Here is a 12,069-nt window from a genome sequence, read left to right as displayed (position 1 = left end):
TTGCATTTATACATTTTTTAAAAATAATGTTAATCATAGGCTTTATAAGTTTGGAATTGTTCAATCAGAGGTGTAACCCACTGACCAACCTAGATATAACAACTATCTTTGACTGGTGGAGATACATGAATATCTGCCTCCCTGTCTCCCCCCTCTTTCTCTCTTTCATCACCTAGCTTCTCCTCTCCTTCTTCTTCTCCTCTTCTTACTCCTTTTCTTCCTCTCAGTACTCCTCCTTCCTTAGCTCCTTAAATGTTATATGTTAGTAAGTCCACTGGCAGTGTATTCATGGAAATGTGACCCTAGGGCCAGTCACAAGGACAGTCACAAATGCAGACTTTCAGTCACCGCCACAGAGCTATTGAGTCAGGTACTGCCTTTTACAAAGATTTCCAGGTAATTAGGTGCACATCAGGTTTAGAAGGCATTAGATTGTTTCTGCTTTAGGGAACCCTTAGGTCTCTAAGTTTGCAATGCTTGGCTGATTTTCTTTGCACATAGAAATTCAAAAGGAACAGGGCCACCACGTTTAGCTTAGCTCGTCCACTGAGATAACTCTAAAGAAGAAAAAAACTGAGTGAAGACACATGAAAAGAAATTTAGATTGTTTATGTAGATCCTAAGCAATGGCAAAACAAGTTTAAATGCATGCAGGGTTGTCCACTTAAGGAGGAGATAAGTTGGCTTCCTGTACGACTAGAGTCAGTGTGACACAGGAAGTTGATATGGAAAGAAAAATTTTGAGGGCAGACAGTTGAGCCTCATATAAATGTTCGGCATTTCCTCACAAACTTTACCCAATTCTCTCCCTTCCACACACCAGGCTACCCACTTATCTCTCTAGGCCATTTTGGTAGCTTTTCAAAAAGATGTTTGAACAGATCTTGCTTGGAGAAAGGACCTCAAAGGCTGCCCACTCTGAATAACTAATGATTGTTACTAGTTGGGTCTCTATGACAAGAGAAACAGAATTGTTGGATGAGCAAAAGCAGAGCTTGTGGTTAACCACTACAAATAATTATCTCCACACCCTGTGTGGATTTAACAGGCAAATTATATGTTTAACCAAACCAGTGCAAGGAAAGTGTTCTGAGTTCTTTCCTTTGGATTTAAAACTACACTCATTGAACCCTCTGCTGGCTGATAACCCATCAGGCACTGATTTTTATCATTTACTATTTCCTCAGAAATGACAAAAAGACTGTACTGCCCTGGGAATGAGGTTCCTGCATGCGTAAGAGAGAAAGGTGCTGCACACATTTAGGGTGAGTAGATTGAAATGACCCCAGAGCCATTAGTTGTTAGAGTTTTTTAAATTCACTTTGTATTATCTTTGTAATAGTGATTGATTTAATGCTTGTCCTCTGAGCAATGGAAGATAATTTTATTTTTTAAATAAAAAAATTACCAACTTGTTCTCAATAACTATGCTGAAACCTCAGTCAGATAATGTCTCTAAATAGTTTTATGAGCTACTCTTAGCTCCAGACACTAAAAATAAAGGGCAATTCAAGGAATACATGCAACTTTCTCATGTGTGTCTTCTAGTGTTTCTGGGTCATGTGCTTCTGTGTATGTGTGTGGGTATGTATGTGTGGGCGTGCATGTTTATATATGTGCATGTATGTGTGTGTTTGTGTGCATATGTGTGCATAAGAGCGAGTATGTGTTGTTCATTTTTGAGACAGAGTCTTATGTAGCTCAGGGTAACTCGTGTAATTAAGAGAGACGTTGGATTTCCTGATCCTCCTGTCTTCTCTGGGGCATTGGGGTTGTAGGTGCATAGAATGTTGCCAAGTTTCTTGGTATGCATAGCAATACTGTGTTATCATACAAAATCACAAATGGAGATTGTAATGACTAGTGTCACGATGGGGAATAACAGTATAGGGTCCAACACATGGGAATGGCATGTAATGCACTATTCCACACTTCCATCATTTCTAGGTTGGGGCATTTCCAGTACTCAGCTGAACCTTTCAGAATCAGTGGGTCTCTGTCTTCTATGCAACCCAGGATTCCATTCTGATTTGTTTTGCACTTAACTGGGTCTTACTTGCTTTTTGACATTATGCTAGTGGATTGCATTTGGGTTCTTTGTGTCTGAAAGTTTTATGCAGTTGTGTTAATAAGCAGCTAGTTCCTTTCCAGTGAAAAGCAGCATTTCACAATATATCAGTTTCCTTAATGGTGGACAGTTAACCTTTTAGTTGTTTTGGTTTTTTTTTTTTTTTTTTTTTTTTTATTTCTAGGAATAAAGCATGAGTGAATTTTTAATTTATCTTTTGTCAGTGCCAAGGAGTGGAACTATCTGTTTCTTAGGGAATCTGTAATATTATAAAAGTTTTTTTTAAAACTGTTTTTGGTTTTAAATAATTGAACATTTCAATATATCCTCAAGCAGAGATTCAGAGGGGCCATTACTGTATATTCTTGTCAATATTTCATATTTTTAGTTCTTTTGATTTTAGGTCCCATAGAGGATGAGAAGTGGGATCTCAGTGTAAGTTTAATTAGTAACTGGAAACATTGAACATATATTTTGTGTACTAATTGAAAATGTCTTCTTCAGTTAACTATATCTTCAAATAGTTGTGTGTGTGTGTGTGTGTGTGTGTGTGTGTATTTAAATGTATTCTGACTGTAAACTAATGGAATTATTTCCTATCACTTCTTTGCTGATATATATTTTAAAAATCACTAAAATACACATGATTCTGAAACTATGCTTCTATATCAATTGAGCTGCTTCGATAATTTTGTTATCCAGCTGTTTAGAATAGATTATTTCTAAAAGTTAAGCTCCATATTTTTGATGACAATCTTTATTAATCATATATTCCCTATGTACAGCTGGATGTGTTTGTTAGCTGCAATAAGCTTTGCTGTTTCTGTCCTCAGAATAATTATTATTTTACATATTTTGCAAACAGACTTTTCTGTATATCTGTTCAAATAGCTGTCACGTTTATTCATAATGATCGTGTAATTCTTTTTACTACCTGGCAGTTTATTTTTCCTTTCTGTTTTACTCACGGTATTGCTAACTCCATATTGCCTTTTGTCTTGCCTACCCTTCCCTTGTGTTTTTCACTGGTGCCTCTCTGTATCTTTTGCTTTCTTTCTTTAAACGTGATGTATTTCTCTTGACTTCCTCTTGTTTTGCTAAGTCATTGATCAACAGCTAGGGGTTTCTCCTGAAGTCCTATTTTAAAAGAATTTAATACATTTTCGTAGTTTGTTCTTTTATTACTACTTCATTAAGACTACTTTTGATGCTTTTGGAGAATAGTTTAATTTTCTAACATATGGAGTTTAAATAATATTCTTGATCTTGACTTCTAAATTAAAATTCTTTTTAATAAGAAAACATCTTTATGACTTTAGTACTTAGTATTTTGAAACTTATTTTGTTTCTTGGTAATGTTCCACCTTTATCTATAGTTTTGATCTTTTATTTATTTTTTTTATTATTTTGAGAATTTTATTGATAAGTACTGCATTTACATTATTTCTGCCTCTCCCTCTCCTCTGGCAACTTCCCCTGTGTCGCTCTACTTGGTTCTAAGTTTATGACCTATTATTTAGAATTAGTATTGTTACACACACACACACACGCACACACACACACACACACACACACACACACAGAGACACACACAGTAACTGAGCATATTTAGTGTTGCTCATCATGCTGACATGTTTAGGGCTGACCATTTAGAATTGGATATCCTATCAGCGGGCTTATCCTTGGAGAAAAGTGATTTTCCCTCTCACTGAGGAGCCATGGATTGCTGATATTTCTTCATCTAGGGTGGAGCCTTGTAATACCACCCCCTGTGTGTTAGCATGCCAACTGCTTTGGTCAATGAGCATGTTTTATTTAGGCAACCATACCTACATGTAATTTTCCATTTAGGTTTCAAGGACACCCTCTCAGTGGGCATCCTGGTTTTCTAATTCTTACTGTCCTTTTGCCTCCTTCACAGTGTTCTCTGAGCCTTAGGGAAGGGCTGTATTGTAGATGTACTAATTCAGGCTGGGAACCCCAGAGCTACTTGCTGTCTGCAATGTTGACCAATTGTGAATTCCTATCATTGCCTCTGTGTGTATGAAGTTTTTTTTGATGAGGGTTGAGAGTTATACCTATTTCTGGGTGTAAGGATCAATACTTAGAATGCAGTTAGAAATTACTTTGATTTAGGAAAATGGTAATTATTTCCTATATCTATAGTTTTACTAGAATATTTATAAATATCCATAAATTTAATAGGTTTGTTTAATTTTTGATAGATATCATATTTGTTTGGTTTATCCTTATTCTATCAATTATTGAGAATATTGTAAATTCTTCAGCCAAGACTGAATGCCAGTGATGATGCTTATTTTATTAGGTAATCCATTTTCACTTGTATCTTATTCATAAACAGATTTGTTTTTATGAAGCGTTATTTTTAATTCTGCTAAATCTTTTAGTCCTGAATTCTTACCTTCATGTATTATCAGACCTATGCCAATTTCCTTTGGCCACCATTTCACTGTTTATGTGCTTCTATTTTTTTTTTTTTTGCACTTATACATTATTTCTATTTGAGGGATCTGTGGCACACATCTCATGTTTCATCTCACCTTTCAGATCATTTTGTAATCTAGTATTTGGATAATTTAGTCCACTTACATTTAACATGAATATTTATAAGATTGTGTTGAATACATTTTCTCTTTTCTCTGTGTGAATTTTGTTCTTCTGCTCATCTTTTTTTTTCTGCAGTCTTCTAAGAAGTGTTATATATCTTAGTTTTCCATTTTCTATCTTCTGTCAGCTTCTCAGGGATACTTATGTGCTTAGGGCTTGCTGTAGAAGCAACAATATGTGTTCTTAATTCATCTTATACTATTGTGGGATTAATGCTTCTTCATGTCATATATAATTCCAGACCACCTTATTTTCACATTGAACCATATTCCCCATTTATGCAACAAATCACGTGAGATGTTGCTATAATAGCTTTAGTCAATAGTGGTTTAGCCCATTCAGCTACCATCACTTTCAATTTCTGTAACCAGAACTGGCACTCTGCAATCGATGCTAGCTACTGTCAAATTTCTTTGAGACTCATTTATATCAATATGACTTTACTTTTTTAAAAATTAAAAGAGTTTGGCCAGGATTATAGTCTTTCTGGCTAATGGGTATTGTATTATCCCTTCCTAACACTAAGACATTCAGCTTGACTGCCATCTGGCTGCATTACTAGTGTTAAAGTGTTGCCTGGGACGCCTTAGTCATATTCCTTACAGATTCGCCACTTTCCCTTCACTTATCATTGCCCTTCACCACTTCAACCATTCTATGATTAATAATGATGTGCTTTGGGTATTGTAGCTCTTCTTCAAGTGAATGCATTTCATTAAATTGCAAAACATTTGCTCATGTCCTCACTTGTTTCCAGACTGCCCCCTGTTTAGCTTCTCCTCTTGTCTCAGGGTGCTTGTATACCATCTTCCTTTTTTTTTCTTTCCTCCCACCTATTTATCATATATCAATAAATTATGTATATGTCTTCATATCATTAATTTGATACCTACATATCAGCTATATATTTTGTATCTATATCGCTCTTATTCTTTGTCTATCATATATTGACTATCCTCATTGACCTAACGTCTATCTAGCCATCTCTCTGTTATCTAAGTCATATAACATTTATCTAATATTAACTATCAATCATCTATTATCTATATATCTTTATATTATATGTATATTTATCAGCTAAGCATTACAAAGCTATTTGTATCTCTATTACTAATGTACATATAACCTATTTACCATTCTTCTTACTTTATGTCTATACATACATACGTACATACATACATACATATATCTATCTATCTACCTACCTACTTACCTCCTTATTTATTTATTATCTGTCAATCACAATCATTAACCTTGCTTCAGTCCAGATAATATCCTTTATTCTTTCTCCAAATTCCTTACTCCTTTGCAAGGTATTCCTTACAATACAAATAGTGAACTAAGTTTTAAATGTCTTTCTGTTTTGTTATTTCTATTTTGCTTTCAACACATTTCATCTCTACAATATTTTACCCATTTCTTCTTATATTTCTATAGGGTTACAACAGCTGTCGCTGGTGAGAGTAACCTAGATCACTTGTGAATCTGTTCAAATGACTGAGTTTCCTTTGAATATGGTCACATGTTTTTGCATTTTCACATATCTAAAATGATTTTATGATACCTTACATGTACCATATTATTGATCTCAAATCCTAGCCTTTTTTCCTCTGCTAATTTCTGAATGAAAAAGAAAAAAATAAAGAAAATCAGCAAGTGTTGACCACATCTTCTTTGTTACTACGTGGCTGTTTTTCAGACCCACCTAAGAACTACCTGCCCTTCTGTGCTGTCTAGGCCTAGTTCTCCTTGCCCTTATGAAGTATCTTGGTCTCTAGGACACCCAGTGCTCTGTGTCAACACCTCACCCAGTGTAAACACTGAACTCAGACTATACAAGTACTAGGGTTCAACAGTTAAGTGCTGACATTTTTCTATAGTTTGTCTTATTGAAGCTGTTTATTCTCTACTTTGCTTCATTAACTGCACAGAATACTGTGAGATTTCATATGCTTTCATGAACAACATGGTTATTAATAAAAAGAGCATCGATTCCCATTTGATTTCAGTAATGACATCTTTTTCTCTAGGTTATTTCTTTTTTTAATTTTAATTTTTTTTAAATTTGTAATACAATATATTTTGATCATATTCTTTCCCATCCTCAATTCTTCCCAGACATTCTGCTCTCCTTACCCACCAAACTATATCTTCTTTTTCTCTCTCAAAACCAAATCAAAACAAAAGTAAAACAACAAAAGAAAACAAACAAACAAAGCAGACAAAGAGCATGGTGTCTATTTTGTGTTGGCCAACCACGCCAAACATAAGCCCTGCCCTAGAGTGTGGATGCTCTGTGTCGTATGTTACTGATCTTCCCTCATTCAGCAAGTATACATTTCAAGTAGCTTCTCAGTTCTGGGGGAAACTTTGTGGCTACATCCCCTTCACAGTGCTAGGACCCTGCCTGTATTAGGCATGTCTTTTTCATGGGTTCACAGTCTCTGTGTGTTTATCAGCTCGGATGCATATAGAAGATACTCTTTCTTTGGGGTCATCCAGGTAAATCATTACATTTTTAGAAATAGAAATTCAGACTCATAATAAGAAAATTTAGCAATAAGTTTAAAAGGAAAAGAAAGGGAGAGAAAGGGGAAGTACAGAGGGAGAAGGAAAAAAAAAGAGTGAAAAGGGAACCAGGGATAAATTGCTGAAAAACACAAAGGAAACTACCAAGGTATAATCAAGTAACTACTCTCATAGATTCAAAGTAATTAACAAAAATTTGATTTCATTAAAAAAAACTTGTTCTACCTTCAAATGCTCATTAAATTTAGGTTAGTGGCAGTTTTGTAGGCATTTACATTTTGGATTAAATTAAAATTTCAGAGACTTGTAAACTTTGCAGCAAGCTTTAGTGACTTGAATGCACTTAGTGTATTAAAGTGGACAGAAATTGCAAATAGTGAAATAGCTCAAGAATAACTATATTGTATTTATAGAATATTAAATATATTAACAGTCACTTCTAAGAAATCATTTTTTGAGGTTTAAATAAAAGAAAGAATACTAATTCTAGTCTCTTCAAGCAATGTCATCTTCAAAGGGTGATGAAGAATATATTTGCCAGTTGTGGTGGCATACTTCCATAGTTTGATTTTTCTTTCCTTTAAAATCTTATATCAAAAAGAAGTCTAGACTATTCTCAATATAGGTCACAATACTCAAGTACTACAAGACAAGTGTTTCCTTCTAGTAGTAAGCATTGTATATTAACAAGTATAAATGTTAGATGAACACCATCCTGTGTAAGGTAAGTAGAACTTTTCTAAATAAATATGTGTTTGTTACTCTTTTAATCAAGTGGACTTTTAAATTTTAAAATAGCCTATAGAAGCAGCATTAAATATGATGCTGTAAAGAATAAAAGAATTTCTAAGGATATCATCTCTATCTATAAAGTATTTACTATCTGGTAGGATAGATAAAACATCCACATTAATGAACAGAGAACAGATTATTATCTACCAAAGTTATGGAACATTGAAAAAAGAATGTTAAGATAGTATAATTTTATTTGCATTTAAGTGTATGACAAAGTACTGGAGAAATTAGACCATGACAGAACAGAGTAAGTAGGTGTTTGAATTTTTTTTTTTTACCCTCTAAGTTTATTTAGCACTGATGGAAATGTAACTTCTTTTCCAAGTGTGTTTCTTCAAAGAATGATGATGTATGATCCTATTGTCCACACAGCAAAGAAAGTAGACTGGAAAAATAAAGGAGGGCTATTGACAGGGATGTCCAAGTAAGGAAAAGCTGGTACAGCTGACGCAGTGACAGGTAATGTGTGAGGGTAGGACCTGTGTGTATGCGTGTGTATATGTGCCTGTTTGTGTGTGTTTCTGTGTGTATGTGTCTCTCTGTGTGTATGTGCCTGTGTGTGTGTGTTTGTGTGTATATGTCTCTGTGTGTGTGTCTCTGTGTGTCTGTGTCTCTGTGTGTGTTTGTGTGTGTGTCTGTGTGTATATCTCTGTGTGTGTCTCTCTGTCTCTCTCTGTCTCTCTCTGTGTTTATTTCTCTCCCTCTCTCTGTCTCTGTCTCTGTCTGTGTGTGTGTGTGTCTATGTCTCTGTGTGTGTTTGTGTGTGTGTCTGTGTGTATATCTCTGTGTGTGTGTGTCTCTCTCTGGCTCTCTCTCTGGCTCTGTTTCTCTCTCTCTCTCTCTCTCTCTCTCTCTCTCTCTCTCTCTCTCTCTCTCTGCATGTGTGTGTGTTGGACATGGAGAATGCTGGGTGTGGGCTTAATTCAACCTCTAAAGGCAACAATAACTTGTAGTTCACAGAGTTTATAGAGTTCACTGCTATAGGAGGTAATGCTTGATCTACCTGCAAATTTTGTTATGTGAATAAGATTTCTAGTTGATAAAGATCAATATTCTTTTTCAGAGGTTTCTCATTCTTCTGACAATCTACTTCATAAGAAACTAGGAAAGGACACATACATGTTAGAAAAGTTGCGAAGATTAAATATCAATAAATCTGCCTAAAACCCCCCAAAGTTAAATGTATCCACTACAAAGAGAAGTAGCAGATGGATTGGTTGATACAAAGATTGGAAGTCAAAAATGTTATTTTACTGGACAATTCCAGCATTTCTGCAGATCTGCATTCAATTGATCTGATTTTATCTGTTTCCACTTGACGTTTTATCAACATCTTAGGATATGTGAGAATGTCCTCTTACAAGATCACAGAACTTGAAGGAAGTCATTTCTTTTCTAACACCCTCATATCAGGAAGAAACTCCTTGAATCCTGTCTTGCATATACAAATCAATCCTTTCTTATCTTCTGTATTACTTTTGCACTCATATGCCTGAGCATTCCTCATTCGGACTTCTGCAATGGACTTCACTTGAGTTTTCTTGCTTCTATTTTACTATTTCTCATAGTAAATAATATAGTAGGACAAAACAACTAATATATAAAATATTCTGAGACAAACAGAAAGGAAAAGGCCCAAGAAAAGATTTTATATATGTATATATACATATATAACAGGGAATCTTCAATGATACCATTGAATTCATTTCTGTTGATCATCCAGGCTGAGAATGAAGCCAACATTTAAAAGTAGTTTGTTCCTCTAGTGAGACTTCCTTGGAGAAAACAAAATTTTCATTTGCAAGTGGTTATCAATTAAAAATAGCTTCTGGGTTAGAGACAGGAGTGTGTGTCAACTTATTTCAGTTCTAAGACTGTATCTGGTACAAAGCCATTGTGTGCTGGCACATACTTTATGATTTCATGCGTACACTAATACTGTTGAATTAGAGGGTGCTGTTTTCTTGGTGTCCTCCATTCCCTCTTAAACTTCTACTATTTCTGCTTCCTCTTTGAAGGAGTTCCCTGGTTTCTGAGGAGAGAGATTTGATTCAGATATCCTGTGCAGAGCTCAGTGTTCTAAGGTTTACTCTCTACATAATTTTTTTCCTGTAGGTCTCTGTTTCAGTTCCCATCTGCTGCAGGAAGAAGCTTCTCTGATGATGGTTGAGCAAAGCATGATTTATGAGGAGAGAATGTCAGTAGAAGACATTTTATTGTTTGCTTCTTTCTTTCTTTCTTTTCTTTTCTTTTTTTTTTCTTTCTTTCATAGCAAGTATTTAGTTTTATCCTAGGTCCCTGTGCTATTTATTCTTGGTCATGTGGGCAACTAACCAGTGTCAGGTATGAGTTTTATCTACTGGAACAGACCTTAAATCAAATAAGGCATTGGTTGGTTACTACAACAAGCTTTGTGCCACAATTACACTAATCTATCTTGTAGGTAGGACACTATTGAGGATCAAAGTGTTTGTGGCATGGTTGGTGTTTATGTTTCTCCTCTAGTAGCATGTAAAGAACCTTCCTGTACCAGAGATGCTAGCACATGTGGTGAAGGCTCTATGAGGGCATTAGCTCAACTTCTCCATGTTCAATGAGTGGTATAGGTGTTGTCTTCAGCAATGAAGCCCTGGTGTGAGTTTGTAAAGCACAACTCTCTCCATCTTTTAATAGATAGATAGATAGATAGATAGATAGATAGATAGATAGATAGTCTGGTCAACCTCAACTGTTTGGGTTGTGTGAGGGTTCCTATAAACCAACAGCTCAATTAGATATAACTCAAATTTTTATATTGACAGCTTCATTTGGTAACAAAAGATGTCCAGTTGGAAATCTGTCTCCTCATTATTAGATGATTTTATTTAAATACCCTTTTTATGTGCATATATCTTATGAAAATTCTACTATATTAGTTTTTTTACACTACCCCTCAAATGATCCTTAACTTATACCTATCTCTTCCAACCATCTGTCTAAACTATCCATTCTATTTTCCTTTCCCAGGGAGCTCTACCTGCCCCCTTCCCCTGAAGCTATCTAATCCCTTACTCTATACCTAACCTTTGTGGTTCTATGGATTGTAGACTGGTTATTATTGACTTAAAAGCTAATATTTACATATAAGAGACATGTCACATTTGTTTTTCTCCATCTAGGATACCTTAATCAGGATGATTTTTTCCTAGTTCCTTCCATTTACCTGCAAATTTTATGATGCTATTTTTTAATATTCCATTGGGTAAATATGTTTTCTTTATCCATTCATCTGTTAAGGGACATCTACATTGTTTCCGATATCTGGCTATTACGGACAGAGCAACAATGAACAAGGTTGTGCAATCGTCTCTGTGGTAGGATGGAGTATCTTTGGGGTATATACCTAGGGTAGTAGGTCTTGAGGTAGATTGATTCCCATCTTTCAGAGGAACTAGCACATTTATTTCCATAATGGAAATATAAGCCTGCACACCCATCAGCAGTGAATGAATGTTCTCTTTTTTCCACATCTTCACCAGAATGAGCTGTCATTTGTTTTATTGATATTAGCTTTCCTGACTGGTAGAAGATAAATCTCTCAAAGTAGGTTTATTTCCCTGATGACTTGGATGTTGACATTTCTTTAAGTGTTTCTCAATCATTTGAGATTCCCTTATTGAGAATTCTACTTAGATCTGTATCCCAATTTTAATTGAGTTATTGGTTTTCATGATATCCAGTTTTTAAAAATTCATTATATATTTAAGATATTGGACCTCAAGCTAAATTTCAACAAAATAAAATTTATTCTTCTATTCTTCTATATGCTTAAAACCCTGCAAAGAGTTCTCCATGGTAATAGTTGAAGTCCTTGCAATGGCAAACAAAGTCACTTCATGCATGATGCTACCTTGCTCTCTCATTCCCACTCTCCTCTCTTGGTCTGTGAATGTTGTACCATCCCAGGCAGAGCATGCCACAGGGATGCTGTGCTTACTGTGGTTTTTACTTAGAAGTGGTCCTTAGAAGGACCATTTTTTCCAGCTATTTGAACTCTACTTCTCTGTCTC

At 35.2% G+C, this 12,069-nt stretch overlaps 1 protein-coding gene across 3 annotated transcripts in view; it reads left to right on the top strand.

Moving 5' to 3' along the window:
- Positions 1–12,069, top strand: part of Nlgn1 (neuroligin 1) — an 842,816-nt gene that overhangs the window by 147,018 nt on the left and 683,729 nt on the right. For 2 of the 3 annotated variants that reach the window (XM_076932197.1, XM_076932192.1), the window contains exon 2: positions 1,188–1,265. The exons of the other annotated variant lie outside the window; for it this stretch is intronic. The gene's annotated coding sequence lies outside the window, so the exon portion shown is untranslated. The remainder of the gene's footprint in view (positions 1–1,187; positions 1,266–12,069) is intronic. 3 annotated transcript variants of the gene reach the window in all.

Source organism: Arvicanthis niloticus, chromosome 4 (genome assembly GCF_011762505.2).
Source record: "Arvicanthis niloticus isolate mArvNil1 chromosome 4, mArvNil1.pat.X, whole genome shotgun sequence".
NCBI classification, from domain to species: Eukaryota; Metazoa; Chordata; class Mammalia; order Rodentia; family Muridae; genus Arvicanthis; species Arvicanthis niloticus.
Note: the sequence above shows the minus strand (reverse complement) of the source record. Positions and strands in the feature narration are given on the sequence as shown.